Source organism: Trachypithecus francoisi, unplaced genomic scaffold, assembly GCF_009764315.1.
Source record: "Trachypithecus francoisi isolate TF-2019V2 unplaced genomic scaffold, Tfra_2.0 Lachesis_group9, whole genome shotgun sequence".
NCBI classification, from domain to species: domain Eukaryota; kingdom Metazoa; phylum Chordata; class Mammalia; order Primates; family Cercopithecidae; genus Trachypithecus; species Trachypithecus francoisi.
Window position 1 is genome coordinate 53381942 of NW_022681474.1, and position 22611 is coordinate 53404552.

Consider the following 22611-nt stretch of genomic DNA (forward strand, 5'->3'; position numbering starts at 1 on the left):
GGAGGCCAAAAGGCAGTTGGATGACATATGGTCTTAACTAGCCACACCAGCCTTGAAGACTTAATGCATTTTTTTCTAGTCACAAGGCAGTTAGAAAAACCCCACCCAATATCAAAATACATTTTTGATATAATATCAAAATGCTTGGAGGGGAGACTGTCAAACAAGAATTTGGTAGACAACAAAGCAATCAATCCTTCAAAATTGAAAGAGAAATTAAGACCTATTCACATAAACAAACATTGTGCAAATTTGTTGCTAGCACACCCTTCCCTCTGAGAAATCCCAATGGAGTCCTTCAGACTGAAATGAAAAGACACTAGACAGTAACCCAAATCCACATGAAGCACCACTAAAGATAATAACATAAGTAAATGTAAAAGACAATAAAAATGTATTTTGACTGGAACTCTTTTTTCTCCTACAAGACGTTTTTTAAAAGGAGCATCCAACATCTGGAAAAGCACATAACTGGCCAGGTTTGCCAATCAAGCACCCTTCTTTTTGTTAAAGCTAAGAGTCACTTGAGGCTTGAAGTTGCTGTTTTTGTTATTGGAAGTGTCAGGATCACAACTTCCATATCAAATATAACTATGATCCAGGAGTCAATGACAGGAAATTACTCATCATCCTTTCAATTAAAAAAAAAAAAAGAAAGAAACCGTTGTCATGCTTGTTCCAATGCACAAGCATGATCCCTCCACAGAAGGAAACGCATGCTTTCCAGTTTTCTGCACCAACTCCCTGCCTGACCAACTACAGTGTCACAGTGGAATGTTATGATCTGTCCACAGTGGCAAGTTGGTTCCTGGAGAGTGCGGGAAGCCTGGGAATCATCCAGAGCTCTGAATTTCCCTGGCTGGCTTCTGGACTACAGCGTGGGTTACCAATGCTCTGCAAGCTAGCAGGTAGGCCAAGATTTGTTTTGCTGCTAGGTAAAAATGCAAATTCCTTTTCTTGACCTGAGAGGTCTGGCAGGCAGATGAGTCTCACCCACCTCTCCAACTCCACTTCCCACCTCCCTGTCCCTTGCTTACCTCCCTCACCATATTCCTCCCTCACCATGTTCCATCACACTGGGCTTGTGGTAGATTATGAAGTAAGATAATTCTTTACACTAGCCCACCAGCCCTCAAGAACCAGCCTGGACTCACAATTAACATTGCTATCTCTGTGTGATATTGTGAATACTATTTCAAAGCCCACTGCTACTTCCTTGAATGACAATACAAGCTAATACTTCCATAGCATTTACTGTACGATCTCATTTAAGCCTCATGACAGCCTTCTGAAATAGGGCTACCATCATGCCCATTTTAAAGATGAGGAACAGAGAGGTTAAATGACTTGGCCAGTGTCACACAGCTTGGACTTGGGTTTATGCCCTTGGTCTCAGAGGCAGGGCTCTTCCCCACCATATTACTCTGGCTGTGGAAATGCTGTGAAGCACTTTTTATGGGGCCTATAATCTCAGGCTATGAAACAGTCATTAGCCTTTAGCCATCACACCAAGATGCCTCTGGGCTTCTCTCCAAGTTTTTCATGGTCTAGTGGGCTGTATCATGCACTGAAAAGGTGATAACTATGTAAAGGATGCAAGGATCCCACTGCATAGAGAGACCCGACAGCGAGGATGTTCTGGGAAAGCATCCAGTCAATGGGCATTTTGGGGGGCCCCTCCATAACACTTATCTCTCATACACCTTCCCAGATCTCACCTACGTGGACTGACCCTCTATACTGACTCCACTATCTGAAGGCTTCGAGGCTCATCTAGTAGCATAGAAGTCTTCTTTGCCATTTGAGACCCCACTAGCCCATCCAGAGCTGCTTTGGGCCCTTTCCAGTGAGTTTCCAGGCTGAGGAGCATCCTATCTGCTATCCTGTTTTTGTCAGCCTTAGCCTGTAGCAGCCCCTCTCCCTGGCCTGCCTCAGGCTAGAATCTTTTTCCCTGCCCTTGATCTTTAGTGGTTCCACTTGGGCCTCCCTCTCCCATGTGCCATGGCAACAGTAGCCCGCAGCTTCATCTGTGAGGCTGTCCCTACAGCCTTCCCTCAGCCATTACTACATTTAATAAATACTAGTCAAGCACCTAGTATATTTCAAGCTCTGTATTACGAGTAGAATGAGGAACAATGTTAATAACCTACCCTGAGAGTCATGGGGTGGGCAGAGGAAGACAGCCAATGAGAAGGTAAGCAAATAAAATAATTCTGTAGAATGATAGACTATGAAGTAAGAAAAGGCAATGCATGATTACAAGTTTTTGGTGTGGGGGACATCTTTGCTGAAGTGATCAAGGAAGGTACCTCCAGGAGGTGTCACTGAAGCTGAGATCTGGAAGTTGAGAAGGCACCAGCCATGGGGAAAACTTCCCAGGTAGAGGGAAGAGCAAGCACAAAATCCCAGTTTGGCAGATTCCAAGAACTAAGAGAAGCCCGCTCATGGTGAGGGAGGTGAGGATGATAAGCCAGGGGTAGGGAGGTGGGAGGTGGAGTTGGAGAGGTGGGCGGGTCCTATCTGCCTGCAGACCTCTTAGGTCAAGAAAAAGAGTTTGCATTTTGGCGTAGGAGCAATATGAATTTTGGCCTACCTGCTAGTTTGCAGAGCACGTGCAACCCACACTGCAAAGCCAGGGAAAAGCTTTTTGACACTGGCTTGTGGCTGAGTATTAACTAGAAGGAGGGGAGAGTTCCAGAGGGCTGGATGCTAACACCTTAGCTCATCTGATGTTCATCAGTCCTGTAAGTGGGAATGGTTTTAATCAAGGGCAAGGCTAGCATCTGCTCCCTGGCCCCCCACCCAGGAAGAACCCTTGGGTCCCTGTTCCCTAGAGAGCTGCCCAGTTGATCCCCGAGTGTCAACTGCAGGGATCAGCCACCTTACCCTGGTGGCACACCGTATGCATTAGTTGCCAAGATATTTTGCAGCATTTGTAAAGTGGTGGCTTTTGAAGAAGTAAGGATTTCTGTTACCCCTAATTGTACATTGATTGACTGATTATATAGTGGCTTTTGAACTGTGAGATTTTGGTCACATTTCGGTATTTTGTCTTCATTCATCTCCCCTCCCCAACTCTCCATCAAGACACCACCCATGACCTCTGGCCTTCATCTGTGACTGGTTAGCGAGATTGACAACTCTCTGGAATGTCCTGGAGACACTCCTGCATTGGGACAGAGGTTGGACCAAGGTCTCAGAGGTTTCTAAGGACCTTCTCAGCTCTGGAGCCCAAGGTGCCACTGCCCAGGAAGAGAAGGCGTGGAACCAAGGAAAGCAGAGGAGGCCTTGCAGGATGGGGACGAGTCACACGACTCCTGGCCTGATGGGTCAGGGGACCGGGCCACTATCTCTCCTTGGGGCACTCCTTGTTTCTCCAAACTCCTGGTTTGTCCTCACCTCCTTGGCATTCTTTCTCCCTCTCACGGTCCCTGAAATGTTGTCTCTCAGGATTCTATTTGAGGCCCTGTATGGTTTCCTGTGGCTTCTATAACAAATTACCACAAACCTCGTGGATTAACACAAGAGGAATTTATTATCTCACAGTTCCAGAGACAAGAAATCCAAAATCAGTTTGACTGGGCTGAAGTCGGGGTGTCTGCAGAACCATGGTCCCTCCACAGGCTCCGAGGGAGAATCCTTCCCAGGCCTCCTCCAGCTTCTGCCAGCTGCCGCATTCCTCAGCTGTGGCCACATCACCCCAGTCTCTGCCTCTGTGGTCACATCGCCTTCTCCTCTTCTGTTTCAAATCTCCGTCTGTCTCGCTTTTATAGATATCTATGTTCTAGTTAAGCACCATCTAGATAATCCAGGACAATCTTCCCATCTCAACATCTTGTCACCCAATTGCATCTGCAGTCTCTCTCTTTTTTTTTTTGCCTGTAACATTCACAGGTTCCACAAATCAGGATGTGGATACCTTTACATTTTTCATTTTTTTTCTTGTTTTTCTTACTTTATTTACTTATTATTATTATTTTTTTGAGATGGAGTTTCATTCTCTCACTCAGACTAGATTGCAGTGGCATGATCTAGGCTCACTGCAACACCCGCCTCCCAGGTTCAAGCAATTATCCTGCCTCAACTGCCCGAGTAGCTGGGATTACAGGCTCTCACCACCACTCCTGACTAATTTTTGTATTTTTAGTAGACGTGGGGTTTCGCCATGTTGGCCAGGCTAGTCTCTTAACTCCTCATCTCAAGTGATCCGCCCTCCTCTGCCTCCGAAAGTGCTGGGATTACAGGCATGAGTCACCACACTCAGCCAACCTTTACCTTGTTTTAGAGGGAGGCTTTATTCAGACCACCCCACCCTCTTTGTCATTCAACATTCTCTACCTGTTCGCCTGAAAAAGCCATGAGCTTTGGGAGGTTGAATTCTTAGCTCCTTGACCCTAGGCACAGGCCACATACTTATCTCTGAGACTCAGTCTTATCATCTGGTAAATAGGGCTGACAGCAGCAGTGACCTCATAGAACTGCCCAAGTGCTCAGCACATAAAAGGTAATGAGTGCATCAAATTTCCTGTCTCTTTTTATCTCTGCTCCAACCATCCAGAAAGGGATTTTAAACATCAGGGCTGCTGAGCAGCTTCCAACTGTGGGATTTTTAAGATATGGTGTTAATTGTTTCCAGCTGTCTGCCAGGGTTGAGGTGCTATAAACATCCCATTTTCAACCTTAGCAAAATGCCTCAAGTATCTCCACAACACCCTAGGAAGAAACCAGGAAGAATGCAGGACTCCCAAGGAATTGAAGCTCTCAGAGTGATCTTTTCCTCTCTTCTCCTTTTGTTCCTTCAGTCTCTCTTCATTCCTTCTCCCTCTGGACATTTATTAAAAACCATCTGCCCACAGTCAGAACCAGAGATCTGAACAAAACTTTCCAGAAGGCAAGTTTTTCCCCTGAAGAAGGAAAAGACTGTCCTGCCTCATCTAGGCCCTAGTTAGAGTTAACGGTGTCAAGGTTCTTATCTTCCGGAATTCTTTCACAGTCAGCTTCCCAGAGCCTGACCTTGAGTGAGTGAGTGATGCTGACATTGCATCACTATCACCTTCTCCACACAGACCCTTCCCTGCTCTGTTTTCTCCCCCACAGCCTCTGATTTAAATAGTAGCTACAGCACTGACACAGTATGACGTTGAACAAGGACACTCTCCACATCTCATTTCCCCATCTACAAAACAGAGATGTTAACTCCTACCTTACAAGGTGTGTGTAAAAAACAGAACAAGCTAATGCAAGAAAGGCAACTAGAAAACACCCTACCATTCTTCAGGATTCCAAGGTGGAATCTTGTATTTGTAGATGAGAGGATGCACACTAGTACAGAGAAATACTTTTGGGCATTTAGAACATTTTAGAGTAGTGTTTCTCGCATCTTCAATTTTTTACATCCCATTTCCCCAGTGTTTGCCACCTTCCCATCTCACTTGTACAATTAAGACAAGTTTCTTCATTTACATGCATTTATTTTAAAAGGATACCACATATCATTATAGCAAATGGAAAGTTAGTATTATCAGATGTAAATAGAAGGTAATTATAACTATTTTTATAAAAATTATTGAATTTTTGCCAAATAAAACTGCCTTCAAAGGCTCTGAGCCTGGGTATGATTTTTCATTATGAAAGAAACAATTAGTTTTAGAAATATGAAAAGTCTATTTCTGAGCAGACTGTCTTCTTGACATAATCTGAAAAACTGAAGTAAAATGTCAAGAGCATCATTCAATGTTATTAATGCAGTCATGTTCCACATGGGCTCCATGGCCCCACCTATTCTTCTCTAAGGCTTTGGAGCCAGTTATAATGTAATGTGACCACAGTGTGAATTAGTTGAATCCTCACCAATTATACTTGATGATAATTACTTCTAAGGAGAGTAGCCCTTTACAGCTTACAGAGTCTTCATAAACTTCTGTGATTTCCACAAACATCCTTAAAAATAGAAAAGGCAAAAATGATCCCCACTTCCAGATGAGTAAACTGAGAATTTAATTGACTTAAGGTCACAAAAGTCACACAGCTAGTAAGGGCCATTTAAATTTCTGCAAGAGTGGAAGTCTGGGGTTGTGAGCTAACAAGACTAATTAAAGCTATGTGGGTTTAAATTGGTCTTCAGTTTATTAAAGTTCTGAATTTAAAAAGCAACTTTGTCTCAAACCTTTAAAGTATTATGTGCTATTAATCTAGTGACTTGCATATAAGAAGAACCATTTCACATGATGTTTAATATGTAATATATTCATAATCTGTTGGTGGTCTCCAGAGAAACAGAACCAGTAGTACGTGAGTGTGTGTGTGTGAGTGTGTGTGTGTGTGTGTGAGTATATACACGCACACATTTTTTTTTTCTTATCTTAGGAAGAAGGAAGCTAAGGTCATAGCCTGTGGTAATAGACTCACTACTCATAGACTTACAGAGCATATACCCTTTTCTCCCACCTTATTGCCTCATCACCAGGACTCCTGCATAAGAACAGCAGATGACAGCTAAAGAACAGCAAGGCCCAGATTCTACTTAAGAAGGAGTTTCTAGGAAAAGATAAAGACAATAAGGGAGAGAAAAACAAGAATAGAAAAAAATTGAAGTCTCAGATACCTACTGTATTAGGGCTCTCCAGAAAGACAGAACCAATAAGATGTATAGATATAGATGATATAGATATAGATATATCCAATGTATAATATTGGATAGGATATCCAAGAACTGTGGAACAATTACAAAAGGTATAACATACGTGTAAAAGGATACCAGAAGGAGAAAATGGAAAAGAGTAGAAAAATATGTGAAATATTTAAGGTAATAATGGCTGAGAATAGATGACAGATAGATAGGTAGATCTATATGTGTATATGTATAGATAGATCTATATATATGTATAGATAGATATAGATATAGATATCTTATATATTATAGAGGCTGAGAAGTTTAACAATCTGCTATCTACAAGCTGAAGACCCAGGAAACTCAATGGTATAATTCAGTCAAATTCTGAAGGCCTAACAACCACAGGAGCTAATGATGTAAATCCCAGTCCAAGGGCAGGAGATGAGATGAGATGTCCCAGCTCAAGCTGGGTAGCAAAAAAGGGATGAGTGTCTCCCTCCTGTGTCTTTTGTTCTATTATGGCCCTCAATAGATTATATGATGCCTGCCCATAGCACAATTCAAACTCTGATCTGTCCCAGAAATACCCTCACAGACACGTTCCAAAATAATGTTTCATCTGGGCAGCCCATGGCTTCATTAAAATTGACACATAAAATTAATTATAACACTTACAGCTATAGCAAACAGTAAACACAGCATTACTACTAGCCAGAAAAACACAAATGCTCTCATTAAAGGCCTGTTTATCTCAGTTCCTATTACCCAATACATCATGACCAGCTTTCAACAAAAAATTATGTCATGTATAAAAACAACAAAAAACTCAGTTTGAAGAGACAAAACAAGTGAAAGAACCAGCCTCTGATACAGCAGAAACCTTGTGATTATCATACTAGAAATTTAAAATAACTATGATTAATACGCTAAGTGTTCAAATGGAAAGTGTGGGCAAGATGCAAGAATAGATGGGTAAAATGTAAGCAGAGACATGGAAATTCTAAAAATAAAAAATTTCTTAAAAGTTAGAAATCAACATTGTAAGAGAAATGAAGAATTCCTTTGGTGGGCTCACCAGTAGATTGGACACCTACAAGGAAAGAAGCAAGGAGCTTACAGATGTGTCAGTAGAAACTTCCCAAATGGAAATGTGAAGAAAACAAAGAATGAAGAAAAATGGAAAAGAATATGCAGGAACTGTGGAACAATGTCAAAAGGTGTGACATATGTGTAAGGGAATACCGGAAGGAGAAGATGGAAAAGAATAGAAAAAATTTGAATAATGGCTGAGAATATTTCAAAATTGACAACAGACACCAAACCACAGATCTAGGAAGCTTGTAAAGCATCAAACAGAATAAATAAAAGAAACATATGCAATTCTAAGCTTAAAAGTTAAAAAAAAAGGTAAATTAATTTTCTCTGGGAAAAAAGCAAAACAAACAAACAAAGTGAGAGAGAGAAATGTAACTTACATATAGCAGAAAAATGATAAGAATTACAATGGATTTCTCTTCACAAACTGTTGTTGTTTTTTTTTTTTTTTTTTTGAGACGGGGTCTCACTCTGTCGCCCGGGCTGGAGTGCAGTGGCCAGATCTCAGCTCACTGCAAGCTCCGCCTCCCGGGTTCACGCCATTCTCCTGCCTCAGTCTCCCGAGTAGCTGGGACTATAGGCGCCCGCCACCTCGCCCGGCTAGTTTTTTGTATATTTTTTAGTAGAGACGGGGTTTCACCGGGTTAGCCAGGATGGTTTCGATCTCCTGACCTCGTGATCCGCCCGCCTCGGCCTCCCAAAGTACTGGGATTACAGGCTTGAGCCACCGCGCCCGGCCCACAAACTGTTCTAGTAAAAACATCGTAGAATGTAATATTGAAAGTGTAAAAGTAAAAAAACTACCAATCTAGAATTCTGTATACTACAAAGTTATCATTCAAAGTGAAAAGAAATAAAGACTTTCTCAGACAAACAAAACCTGAGTATATTGGTCACCAGTAGGCTTGCCTTGCAAGAAATTTTAAAAGTTCTTCAGAGAGAAGGAAAATGATACAGAAGAGAAACTCAGATCTTAAGCCATTTATTTCCCTTATTCTTTTTTTTTTTTTTTTTTTTTGCGTCGGAGTCTCGCTCTGTCACCCAGGCTGGAGTGCAGTGGCCGGATCTCAGCTCACTGCAAGCTCCGCCTCCCGGGTTTGCACCATTCTCCTGCCTCAGCCTCCCGCGTAGCTGGGACTACAGGCGCCCGCCACCTCGCCCGGCTAGTTTTTTGTATTTTTTAGTAGAGACGGGGTTTCACCGTGTTCGTCAGGATGGTCTCGATCTCCTGACCTCGTGATCCGCCCGTCTCGGCCTCCCAAAGTGCTGGGATAACAGGCTTGAGCCACCGCGCCCGGCCTTATTTCCCTTATTCTTAATTGATCTAATAGATAACTATTTTTCAAATTGTAATAGCAACAACATATTGGGTGATTATACCTTATAAATAAGTAAAATTAATGCCAGTCAGTTATAAAGACTGGAAGGGAGAAACCGATATTACTCTGTAATAGGTACCTGTACCACACATGAGCTATTTGAAAGTGGATTTAAATTTGTTGTAAATGTATACTGCAAACTCTAGAGCCACTACTAGAAATGTTTTTTAAAAGAAGTACAACTTACATGATGAAATAATAGAAAATGCTCAATTACAACTAGAGAAGGCAGAAAAATATGGGAAGATCTTAAAAAGAAACAAAAACCAACTGCAACAAATAGAAAACAGTTATAAATATGGTGGCTATTAATCTAACAACATCAATAATCACTTTAAATATAAAGTTCTAAGTATGCCAGTTACAAGACAGAAACTGACAGAGTAGATTAAAAAATAAAACCCAATTATGTTGTCTAAAAGAAACTCCCTTTAAATATGAAGGCACATATAGGTTAAAAGTAAAGAGAAGAATAAAAAGATTAATTTTAAGAAAACTAAAAGGATGTAGAAAGATATACTATGCTAACACAAATTAAAAGAAAGCTGGAGTAACTATTTTAACTTCAGACAAAGCAGACTTCAGAATAGAAAAAATTATCAGGAATAAAAAGGGGCATTGGCCAAGATACATCACATTTTGGGCCATAAACTTTATTTATTTATGTATATTTATTTATTTATTTATCTTGGAGACAGGGTCTCATCCTGTCGCCCAGCCTGGAGTGCAGTGGTGCAATCTTGGCTCACTAGTAACCTCCACCACCTGGGTTCAAGCGATTCTCATGCCTCAGCCTCCCAAGTAGCTGAGATTACAAGTTTAAAAGTACAGAAATCAGCTGGGCGCGGTGGCTCACGCCTGTAATTCCAGCTCTTTGGGAGTCCGAGGGGGGCAGATCACGAGGTCAGGAGATCGAGACCATCCTGGCTAACACAGTGAAACCTCTATCTCTACTAAAAAAAAAATGCTAACACGGTGAAATCCCCGTCTCTACTAAAAAAAATACAAAAAATTAGCCGGGCGTGGTGGCGGGTGCCAGTAGCCCCAGCTACTTGGGAGGCTGAGGCAGGAGAATGGATTGAACCCAGGAGGCAGAGCTTGCAGTGAGCCAGGATCACACCACTGTACTCCAGCCTGAGCAACAGAGCATGACTCCGACTCAAAAAAAAAAAAGAAAAAAAAGTACAGAAATCATACAAAATATGATTTCTGTCATAGAGATGTGGTTCTCTCAGTAGAACCAAACTGTAAATCAATAACAGAAGGATAGCCAGAATATTCTCAACTATTTGGAGATTAAACAACACACTTCTAAATAGCAAATGGGTCAAAAAGGAAATCTCAACAGAAAATAAAAAATATTTTTAACTAAACAAAAATGAAAATACAAGTTACCAAAATTTGTGAGATACAATGAAGGAAGTACTTATACAGAGACTTCTAACATTAAATGCATATTAGAATAGAAGAAATATCTAAAATTAATAATCTAACCTTCCACCCTTAGGAAACTACAGAAAATATAACAGCATGAACCTGAACAAAAGGAAGCAAATAATAAGAAATTAGAACAGAAATCAATAAAATTGGAAACAGAAAAACAGTAGAGAAAATCAACAAAACTAAAAGCAGATTATTTGAAAACATCAACAAAACTGATAAACCCATAGCTAAGTAACCAAGAGAGGAAAAAAAGAGAGAGACAATAAAAATAACTAAAATCACAAACGAAATAAGGGCTATCACTACTGATCCCATGGATCTTAAAATGGATAATATGACCACAATTGTAATGACTTAGATGAAATGGACCAATTTCTTGAGAGAGAAAAGCTATCAAAACTCATACAAAGAGAAATAGATCATCTAAGTATGCCTATATGTATCACATACATTGAATTAATAATTAATGGCCTTGCAAAACATAAAGCACCAGGCCCAAATGATTTCACTATTAAAGTCTACCAAACATTTAAGGAAAAGATGACACTAATCCTCTACAATCTCTTCCAGAAAATAGAAGCAGAGGGAACATTTCTTAATTCATCCTATGAGGCCATAATTGTCCCAATACCAAAACCAGATAAAAATCTTGCAAGAAAGTAAAACTACAGATCAATATTTTTCATGAACAAGGATGCAAAAATCTTCAAAATATTAGCAAATCAAATCCAACAATGTATAAATATAATCATACACCATGATCAAGTGAAATTTAATTCAGGTATGTAAGGCTGGTTTAACATTTGAAAATGTATTAATGCAACCCATCACTTTCATGGACTAAAGAGAAAAATTACATAATCAAATTTATAAATACAGAAAAAGCATATAGCAAAATCCAGCAGCAAATCATGATTAAAAACTGTCTGCTAACCAGGAATAGAGAGAAACTTCTTCAACTTAATTTTTTAAAAATATGTTATAAAAAAAAATCTACAGCCAACACGTGACCTAAGGGTGTCAAACTAGATGCATTCCTGCTAAGATCAGGAACAATACAAGGATGTCCCCTCTCACTATGGGAAGTCCTAGCTAATGTAATAAGACCAGAAAAGGAAATAAAAAGTATACAAATTAGAAGGAAAGAAAGTTATCTCTGTTACTAGACGACATGATTGTGTATGTATGAAATCTCGAATAATGAACAAAAAATCTCCTAGAACTAATAAGTGACTATAGAAACGTTGCAGGACAGAAGGCTAATATACAAATTTCAATTGTTTTGACTTTAATTAACATCACCAATGACAACTGAAATGTGAAATTATAAATACAATATCAATGATTACATTAACACCAAAAATACGAAGTATGTAGAAATAAACCTAACAAAATATGTGTAATATCCCTATAAGGAAAACTACAATCTTCTGATGAAAGAAATAAAAATATTTCTTTTAAATATTTTAAAAATCTAAACAAAAGAAGAGTATTCTATGTTCACTGAGAGAAGACTCAATATTGTTAAAATGTCATTTCTTCTCAACTTGTAGATTTAATCCCAGAAATTTATTTTGTGAATATCAACAACTAATTCTAAAGTTTAAATGAAAAAGGAAAACAAGTCACCTAAAACAGACAACACAATACTGAAGAAGAGAAACAAAGTTGTAGGACAGGTCCAAATATCCAACTTCAAGAGTTACTATACCAAGGCAATCCTACCCAAAAAGAACAAAGCAGGAGGCATCAAGCTACCCAACTTTACACCACTGGGCTACAGTAACCAAAAGAGCTTGGTACTGGTACAAAAACAGACACATAAACCAATGGAACAGAATAGACAGCCCAGAAATAAGGCCACACACCTACAACCATCTGATCTTCCACAAAGCTGACAAAAACAAGCCACAGGGAAAGGACTCCTTATTCAATAAATGGTGCTGGGATAATGGCTAGCCATATGCAGAAGATTAAAACAAAACTTCTTCCTTAAACAATTATATAAAAATCAACTCAAAATGGATTAAAAACTTGAGTGTAAGACCCAAAACTATAAAAACCCTGGAAGACAAAACCTAGGCAATACCATTCTGGACACAAGCACTGGCAAAGATTTTATTATGAAGATGCCAAAAGCAAATGCAACAAAAGCAAAACTTGAAAAATGGAATCTAATTAAACTAAAGAGCTTCTACACAGCAAAATAAACTATCAATAGAGTAAACAGACAACCTACAGAGTGGGGGAAAATATTTGTAAACTATGCATCCGGCAAAGGTCTAATATCCAGCATCTATAAGAAACTTAAGCAAATTCACAAGAAAAAAACAAACAACCCCATTAAAAAGTAGGCAAAGGATATGAACAGACAATTTTCAAAAGAAGACATACACACAACCAATAAGCATATGAAGAAAAGTTCAATATCACTGATCATTAGAGAAATACAAATCAAAACCACAATGAGATACCATCTCACACCTGTCAGAATCACTATTAATAAAAAGAAAAAATAACAGATGCTGGTGAGGTTGCAGGGGAAAGGGAATATTAATACACTGTTGGTGGGAGTGTAAATTAGTTCAACCACTGTGGAAATCAGTGTAGCAATTCCTCAAAGAGACAAAACCCAAACTACCATTTGACCCAGAAATCCCACTATGGGGTATACACCCAAAGAAATATAAATCATTGTATTATAAAGAAATATGCATGTGTATATTCATTGCAGCAGTATTTACAATGGCAAAGACATGGGATCAATCTAAATGCCCATCAATGGTAGACTGAATAAAAAAAAGTAGTATATATATACACCATGGAATATTATGCAGCCATATAAAAAGAATGACATCATGTCCCTTTCAGGAACATGGTTGGAGCAGGAGGCCATTATCCTTAGCAAACTAACACAGGAACAGAAAATCAAACACTGCATGTTATCATTTATAAGTGAGAGCTAAATGATGAGAACACATGGACACAAAGTGGGGAACAACAGACACTGGGTCCTACTTGTGGGTTAAGACTAAGAGAAGGAAGAAGAGCACAAAAAATAACTATTGTGTCCTTAGGCTTAGTACCAGGGTGACAATATAATCTGTACAACAAACCCTGGTGACACGAGATTTCCAATATAACAAACCTGCACATGTACCCCGTACCTAAAATAAAAGTCTAAAAAGTAAAAAATAAAAACTTCTAACATTCATTCTTCAATTTAAAAAAGAGGAAAAAAGAGTTATTATAGGGTACATTAATCAAGACAGTGTGATGTTGGTGAATGAATACACAAATAGATAAAAGAAACAAAATAGAGAGTCAAAAACTAGACCAACACATATACATTTAACTGATCTTTGACAAAGGAGCAAAGGCAATTAGTACTGAGACAGTCTTTTCAACAAATGGTCAGCAAGGGCCTAGAGGAGAGCCCAGACTTTACAATCATCCAGCTATAATGAGGCACAGTCATTTCCTCCACACAGTCAGTTCAGAGAAGGCCAAGTAGGACCTGAAACTCTCATTCCTACCTAGTAGTGACTTGCACCACATCCTAGACTTCCACCTTCCTCTGGTGATAACAAGATGCCCCTTGGCCTCCCGACGGGGGTGGTACCAGGGAATGTGTAGTAGAGGGTCAGTACTTTTACCACCATGCAGTGGTAACAAGGCATCCCCTGACGTGTTGCATGAGAAGCAGTAATAAGGTGTTCCCGACCGTCCTAGCAAGGGTGGTGTCAGCAGAGGACTAGAGGGGAGCCAGAAAAATCACAAGTTGCCCTTAAGGTTATCAAGAGAGACTGAGTGAGGGACCTAGACTTCCACTTTTACCTGAAAGTAATGAAGCAGAGCCCTTCTGTTCATAGAGTGTCAGGGAACATCTGCTAAAAATGAAGCTCTAAGTAAGGTCCAGAGTCTCATATGATAGTACCCAAACATCTTGGATTCAATCGCTATTACTCATCATATCAAGAACCAGGAAAATCTCAACTTGAGTAAATAAAGACAACAGAAGCCAGTACCAAGATAACACAGATGTTAGAATTATCTGACCAGGATTTTCGTGAGCAATGACAAGCACAATTAAAACAAAGACATAGAAAGGCTCGACAAAGAAATATAAAGAACCAAATGAAAATTTTAGAACTGAAAAATACAATAACCAACATTAGAAACACTATGGGTGGGCTCAACAGCAGAAAGGGGAAGACTGAGTAGAGCAACAGAATGGAGAAGATTGAGTAGAGAATCCATGGATTGAGAAGAGAACAAGAAAAATGACCCAATCAGACAACAGACATCAAAAGACATTTCTGCATCAAAGGGCATTATCAAGAAAGTGAAAAGACAATCCACAGAATGGCAGAAAATATTGGCAAATTCTCCATCTGGTAAGAGTCTAGTAGCTGGAATATATAAAGAGCTCCTACAATTCCGTAACAAAAACACCAACAATCCAATTTCAAAATGGGCAAAGGACTCAAACAGATATTTCTACAAATAATATATGTGAATGTTCATAGCAACATTATTTATAATCAAAAAGTGGAAACAACTCAGTGCTGATCAAGGGATGAATGGATAAACACAATGTGGTCCATCCATACAATGGAATATTATTCAACCATAAAAAGAAATCAAGTACTGATACATGCTACAGCATTCGTGAGCCTTGAACATGTTATGCTAAAGTAAAAGAAGCCAGATGTAAAAGCCTACATATTGTGTAATTCCATCTATATGAGATATCCAGAATAAACAAATCCATAGAGGCAGAAAGTAGATTTAGGTGCCATGCTTAATGCAAAGTGCTCACATATAGGATGTCTATAAAGAAGTTTCAAAACTTAAAAGCAGAAAGCAAACATTCCAATTAGAAAAATGAGCAGGCCGGGCGCGGTGGCTCAAGCCTGTAATCCCAGCACTTTGGGAGGCCGAGACGGGCGGATCATGAGGTCAGGAGATCAAGACCATCCTGGCTAACACGGTGAAACCCCGTCTCTACTAAAAAATACAAAAAACTAGCCGGGCGAGGTGGCGGGCGCCTGTAGTCCCAGCTACTCGGGAGGCTGAGACAGGAGAATGGCGTGAACCCGGGAGCCGGAGCTTGCAGTGAGCCGAGATCGCGCCACTGCACTCCAGCCTGGGCGACAGAGCGAGACTCGGTCTCAAAAAAAAAAAGAAAAGAAAAGAAAAATGAGCAAATGGCATGGAAAGACATTTCACTGAAGATATACACATGACGGATAAGCACATGACAAGATGTTCAACATCACTGGCCATAAGGGGAAGGCAAATGAAGTCTATAATGAGATATCCCTGCCCACCTATATGATGGGGGAAAAAAAAGTGACAATACCAAATGCTTATGAGGACACAGAGAAACTGGATCTCTTCTAAGTTGATGGGACCTTTTTATGGTTGAATAATATTCCATTGTATGGATGGACCACATTGTGTTTATCCATTCATCCCTTGATCAACACTGAGTTGTTTCCACTTTTTGAAAAGAGTTTGTTGGTTTCTTTCAAAAAAAGAGAAAAACTAAACATACTCTTACTATACAATTAAGCAATTGTGCTTCTGTGCACTTAACCCAGAGAAACGAATATCCACACAGAAAGCTGCATGTGAACATGTGTGTTTTATTTGTAATAGCAGCTTTATTTGTGAAAGCCAAAAATGTCAAAATGTCCTTCATTTGGTGAATGGTTAAACAAATTGTGTATATTCATACCATGGAATACTACTCAGAAATAAAGAGCAAACTATTGACACATGCAACAGCTTGGATAGATCTCAAGGGCATTAGGCTGAATGAGAAAAGCCAGTCTCAAAAGGTCACATATTGTGAGACTGATCTCAGAGATAGTAGGAACAGAGTGGTAGGGAGTAGAATGGGAATTGGGGGAGATCTTTGTGGCGATAGGATAATTTTGTGTCTTGATTGTGATAGTGGTTACATAAATCTACACAAGTGTTACAACGGCATAGTACTTTATACACATATTGTACCAATGTCAAATGGTGGGTTTGCCATTGTGCTGTAATTAGGTCAGATATAATCACTGGGGGAGGATGGAGGAAGAGTATAGGGACTTCTCTGTGCTCCTTGGAACTTCTTTACAACTTCTTATCCAATTGTATATGAAAATAAAATGTAGAAGAAAATATGCAACAGACTAGAAGAAAATATATATAATGGCAAAAGGATTGTTATTTACTAATCAATTCGGAAAAAAAAATCTTCAATTTAAAAGTTAAGAAATCACCAGGTGAAAAAAATACAACTACTTAATAAATATTTGAAAAGGTTTGCTACGCTTCTAGTAAATCAAGGAAAACAAAACAGCAATGAGAATTTATCAGAGGGTCAAAAATTTAAATATTTGATGTTAGCAAGGTAGGGGCTACAGAACAGGCCCTCTCATAACACCCATTAACATGGGAATTAAGGGGCGGAGCAAGATGGCCGAATAGGAGCAGCTCCAGTCTCCAACTCCCAGCGCGAGCGACACAGAAGACCGGTGATTTCTGCGTTTTCAACTGAGGTACTGGGGTCATCTCGCTAGGGAGTGCCGGACAATTGGTGCTGGTCAGCTGCTGCAGCCTGACCAGCGTGAGCTGAAGCAGGGCGAGGCATCGCCTCACCTGGAAGCGCAAGGGGGAAGGGATCCCTTTTTCCTAGCCAGGGGAACTGAGACACACAACACCTGGAAAATCGGGTAACTCCCACCCCAATACTGCGCTTTAAGGAAACAGGCACACCAGGAGAATATATCCCACACCTGGCCGGGAGGGTCCCACGCCCACGGAGCCTCCCTCACTGCTAACACAGCCGTCTGCGGCGATCTATCCGCAAGGCAGCAGCGAGGCTGGGGGAGGGGCGCCCGCCATTGCTGAGGCTTAAGTAGGTAAACAAAGCCGCTGGGAAGCTCCAACTGGGTGGAGCTCACAGCAGCTCAAGGAAGCCTGCCTGTCTCTGTAGACTCTACCTCTGCGGACAGCGCACAGCTGCAGCCCATTAGGGGAAAGAGCAGGGGCGGTGCAGACGCGAACGACTCTGTCTGACAGCTTTGGGGAGAGCCGCGGATCTCCTAACGCGGAGGTTGAGATCCGAAAACGGACAGACTGCCTGCTCAGGTGGGTCCCTGACCCCTGAGTAGCCTAGCTGGGAGACATCCCCCACTAGGGGCAGTCTGACACCCCACACCTCACAGGGTGGCGTCACCCCTGAGAGGAAACTTCCAAAGAAAGAATCAGACAGGTACACTCGCTGTTCAGCAATATTCTATCTTCGGCAACCTCTGCTGCTGATACCCAGGCAAACAGGGTCTGGAGTGGACCTCAAGCAATCTCCAACAGACCAACAGACAGTCCTTCTGACTGTCAGACGGAAAACTATCAAACAGGAAGGACACCTATACCAAAACCCCATCCGTACGTCACCATCATCAAAGTCCAGAGACAGATAAAACCACAAAGATGGGGAAGAAGCAGGGCACAAAAGCTGGAAATTCAAAAAATAAGAGCGCATCTCCCCCTGCAAAGGAGCGCAGCCCATCGCCAGCAACGGATCAAAGCTGGTCAGAGAATGACTTTGACGAGATGAGAGAAGAAGGCTTCACTCCATCAAACCTCTCAGAGCTAAAGGAGGAATTACGTACCCAGCGCAAAGAAACTAAAAATCTTGAAAAAAAAGTGGAAGAATTGACAGCTAGATTAATTAATGCAGAGAAGATCATAAACGAAATGACAGAGATGAAAACCATGACACGAGAAATACGTGACAAATGCACAAGCTTCAGTAACCGACTCGATCAACTGGAAGAAAGAGTATCAGCGATTGAGGATCAAATGAATGAAATGAAGCGAGAAGAGAAAACCAAAAGAAAAAAGAAGAAAAAGAAATGAACAAAGCCTGCAAGAAGTATGGGATTATGTAAAAAGACCAAATCTACGTCTGATTGGGGTGCCTGAAAGTGAGGGGGAAAATGGAACCAAGTTGGAAAACACTCTTCAGGATATCATCCAGGAGAACTTCCCCAACCTAGTAGGGCAGGCCAACATTCAAATTCAGGAAATACAGAGAACGCCACAAAGATACTCCTCCAGAAGAGCAACTCCAAGACACATAATTGCCAGATTCACCAAAGTTGAAATGAAGGAAAAAATCTTAAGGGCAGCCAGAGAGAAAGGTAGGGTTACCCACAAAGGAAGCCCATCAGAATAACAGCAGACCTCTCGGCAGAAACTCTACAAGCCAGAAGAGAGTGGGGGCCAATATTCAACGTTCTTAAAGAAAAGAATTTTCAACCCAGAATTTCATATCCAGCCAAACTAAGCTTCATCAGTGAAGGAGAAATAAAATCCTTTACAGATAAGCAAATGCTTAGAGATTTTGTCACCACCAGGCCTGCCTTACAAGAGACCCTGAAGGAAGCCCTAAACATGGAAAGGAACAAGCGGTACCAGCCATTGCAAAAACATGCCAAAATGTAAAGACCATCGAGGCTAGGAAGAAACTGCATCAACTAACGAGCAAAATAACCAGTTAATATCATAATGACAGGATCAAGTTCACACATAACAATATTAACCTTAAATGTCAATGGACTAAATGCTCCAATTAAAAGACACAGACTGGCAAACTGGATCAAGAGTCAAGACCCATCAGTCTGCTGTATTCAGGAGACCCATCTCACATGCAGAGACATACATAGGCTCAAAATAAAGGGATGGAGGAAGATCTACCAAGCAAATGGAGAACAAAAAAAGCAGGGGTTGCAATCCTAGTCTCTGATAAAACAGACTTTAAACCATCAAAGATCAAAAGAGACAAAGAAGGCCATTACATCATGGTAAAGGGATCAATTCAACAGGAAGAGCTAACTCTCCTAAATATATATGCACCCAATACAGGAGCACCCAGATTCATAAAGCAAGTCCTTAGAGACCTACAAAGAGACTTAGACTCCCATACAATAATAATGGGAGACTTCAACACTCCACTGTCAACATTAGACAGATCAACGAGACAGAAAGTTAACAAGGATATCCAGGAATTGAACTCATCTCTGCACCAAGCGGACCTAATAGACATCTATAGAACTCTCCACCCCAAATCAACAGAATATACATCCTTCTCAGCACCACATCGCACTTATTCCAAAATTGACCACATAATTGGAAGTAAAGCACTCCTCAGCAAATGTACAAGAACAGAAATTATAACAAACTGTCTCTCAGACCACAGTGCAATCAAACTAGAACTCAGGACTAAGAAACTCAATCCAAACCGCTCAACTACATGGAAACTGAACAACCTGCTCCTGAATGACTACTGGGTACATAACGAAATGAAAGCAGAAATAAAGATGTTCTTTGAAACCAATGAGAACAAAGATACAACATACCAGAATCTCTGGGACACATTTAAAGCAGTGTGTAGAGGGAAATTTATAGCACTAAATGCCCACAAGAGAAAGCAGGAGAGATCTAAAATTGACACTCTAACATCACAATTAAAAGAACTAGAGAGGCAAGAGCAAACACATTCAAAAGCTAGCAGAAGGCAAGAAATAACTAAGATCAGAGCAGAACTGAAGGAGATAGAGTCACAAAAAAACCTCCAAAAAATCAATGAATCCAGGAGTTGGTTTTTTGAAAAGATCAACAAAATTGACAGACCGCTAGCTAGACTAATAAAGAAGAAAAGAGAGAGGAATCAAATAGACGCAATAAAAAATGATAAAGGGGATATCACCACCGACCCCACAGAAATACAAACTGCCATCAGAGAATACTATAAACACCTCTACGCAAATCAACTAGAAAATCTAGAAGAAATGGATAATTTCCTGGACACTTACACTCTCCAAGACTAAACCAGGAAGAAGTTGAATCCCTGAATAGACCAATAGCAGGCTCTGAAATTGAGGCAACAATTAATAGCCTACCCACCAAAAAAAGTCCAGGACCAGATGGATTCACAGCTGAATTCTACCAGAGGTACAAGGTGGAGCTGGTACCATTCCTTCTGAAACTATTTCAATCAATAGAAAAAGAGGGAATCCTCCCTAACTCTTTTTATGAGGCCAACATCATCCTGATACCAAAGCCTGGCAGAGACACAACAAAAAGAGAGAATTTTAGACCAATATCCCTGATGAACATCGATGCAAAAATCCTCAATAAAATACTGGCAAACCGGATTCAGCAGCACATCAAAAAGCTTATCCACCATGATCAAGTGGGCTTCATCCCTGGGATGCAAGGCTGGTTCAACATTCGCAAATCAATAAACGTAATCCAGCATATAAACAGAACCAAAGACAAGAACCACATGATTATCTCAATAGATGCAGAAAAGGCTTTTGACAAAATTCAACAGCCCTTTATGCTAAAAACGCTCAATAAATTTGGTATTGATGGAACGTACCTCAAAATAATAAGAGCTATTTATGACAAACCCACAGCTAATATCATACTGAATGGGCAAAAACTGGAAAAATTCCCTTTGAAAACTGGCACAAGACAGGGATGCCCTCTCTCACCACTCCTATTCAACATAGTGTTGGAAGTTCTGGCTAGGGCAATCAGGCAAGAGAAAGAAATCAAGGGTATCCAGTTAGGAAAAGAAGAAGTCAAATTGTCCCTGTTTGCAGATGACATGATTGTATATTTAGAAAACCCCATTGTCTCAGCCCAAAATCTGCTTAAGCTGATAAGCAACTTCAGCAAAGTCTCAGGATACAAAATTAATGTGCAAAAATCACAAGCATTCTTATACACCAGTAACAGACAAGCAGAGAGCCAAATCAGGAATGAACTTCCATTCACAATTGCTTCAAAGAGAATCAAATACCTAGGAATCCAGCTTACAAGGGATGTAAAGGACCTCTTCAAGGAGAACTACAAACCACTGCTCAGTGAAATCAAAGAGGACACAAACAAATGGAAGAACATACCATGCTCATGGATAGGAAGAATCAATATCGTGAAAATGGCCATACTGCCCAAGGTGATTTATAGATTCAATGCCATCCCCATCAAGCTACCAATGACTTTCTTCACAGAATTGGAAAAAACGGCTTTAAAGTTCATATGGAACCAAAAAAGAGCCCGCATTGCCAAGACAATCCTAAGTCAAAAGGACAAAGCTGGAGGCGTCACGCTACCTGACTTCAAACTATACTACAAGGCTACAGTAACCAAAACAGCATGGTACTGGTACCACAACAGAGATATAGACCAATGGAACAGAACAGAGTCCTCAGAAATAATACCACACATCTACAGCCATCTGATCTTTGACAAACCTGAGAGAAACAAGAAATGGGGAAAGGATTCCCTATTTAATAAATGGTGCTGGGAAAATTGGCTAGCCATAAGTAGAAAGCTGAAACTGGATCCTTTCCTTACCCCTTATACGAAAATTAATTCAAGATGGATTAGAGACTTAAATGTTAGACCTAATACCATAAAAACCCTAGAAGAAAATCTAGGTAGTACCATTCAGGACATAGGCATGGGCAAGGACTTCATGTCTAAAACACCAAAAGCAACGGCAGCAAAAGCAAAAATTGACACATGGGATCTAATTAAACTAAAGAGCTTTTGCACAGCAAAGAAACTACCATCAGAGTGAACAGGCAACCTACAGAATGGGAAAAAATTTTTGCAACCTACTCATCTGACAAAGGGCTAATATCCAGAATCTACCAAGAACTCAAACAAATATACAAGAAAAAAGCAAACAACCCCATCAAAAAGTGGGGAAAGGATATGAACAGACATTTCTCAAAAGAAGACATCCATACAGCCAACAGACACATGAAAAAATGCTCATCATCACTGGCCATCAGAGAAATGCAAATCAAAACCACAATGAGATACCATCTCACACCAGTTAGAATGGCAATCATTAAGAAGTCAGGAAACAACAGGTGTTGGAGAGGATGTGGAGAAATAGGAACACTTTTACACTGTTGGTGGGATTGTAAACTAGTTCAACCATTATGGAAAACAGTATGGCGATTCCTCAAGGATCTAGAACTAGATGTACCATATGAC

The 22611-nt window shown here is 40.3% G+C and overlaps 1 protein-coding gene across 1 annotated transcript in view; it reads right to left on the minus strand.

Moving 5' to 3' along the window:
* FRMPD2 (FERM and PDZ domain containing 2) overlaps window positions 1-22611 on the minus strand; it is a 142016-nt gene that overhangs the window by 113282 nt on the left and 6123 nt on the right. The window lies entirely within an intron of this gene.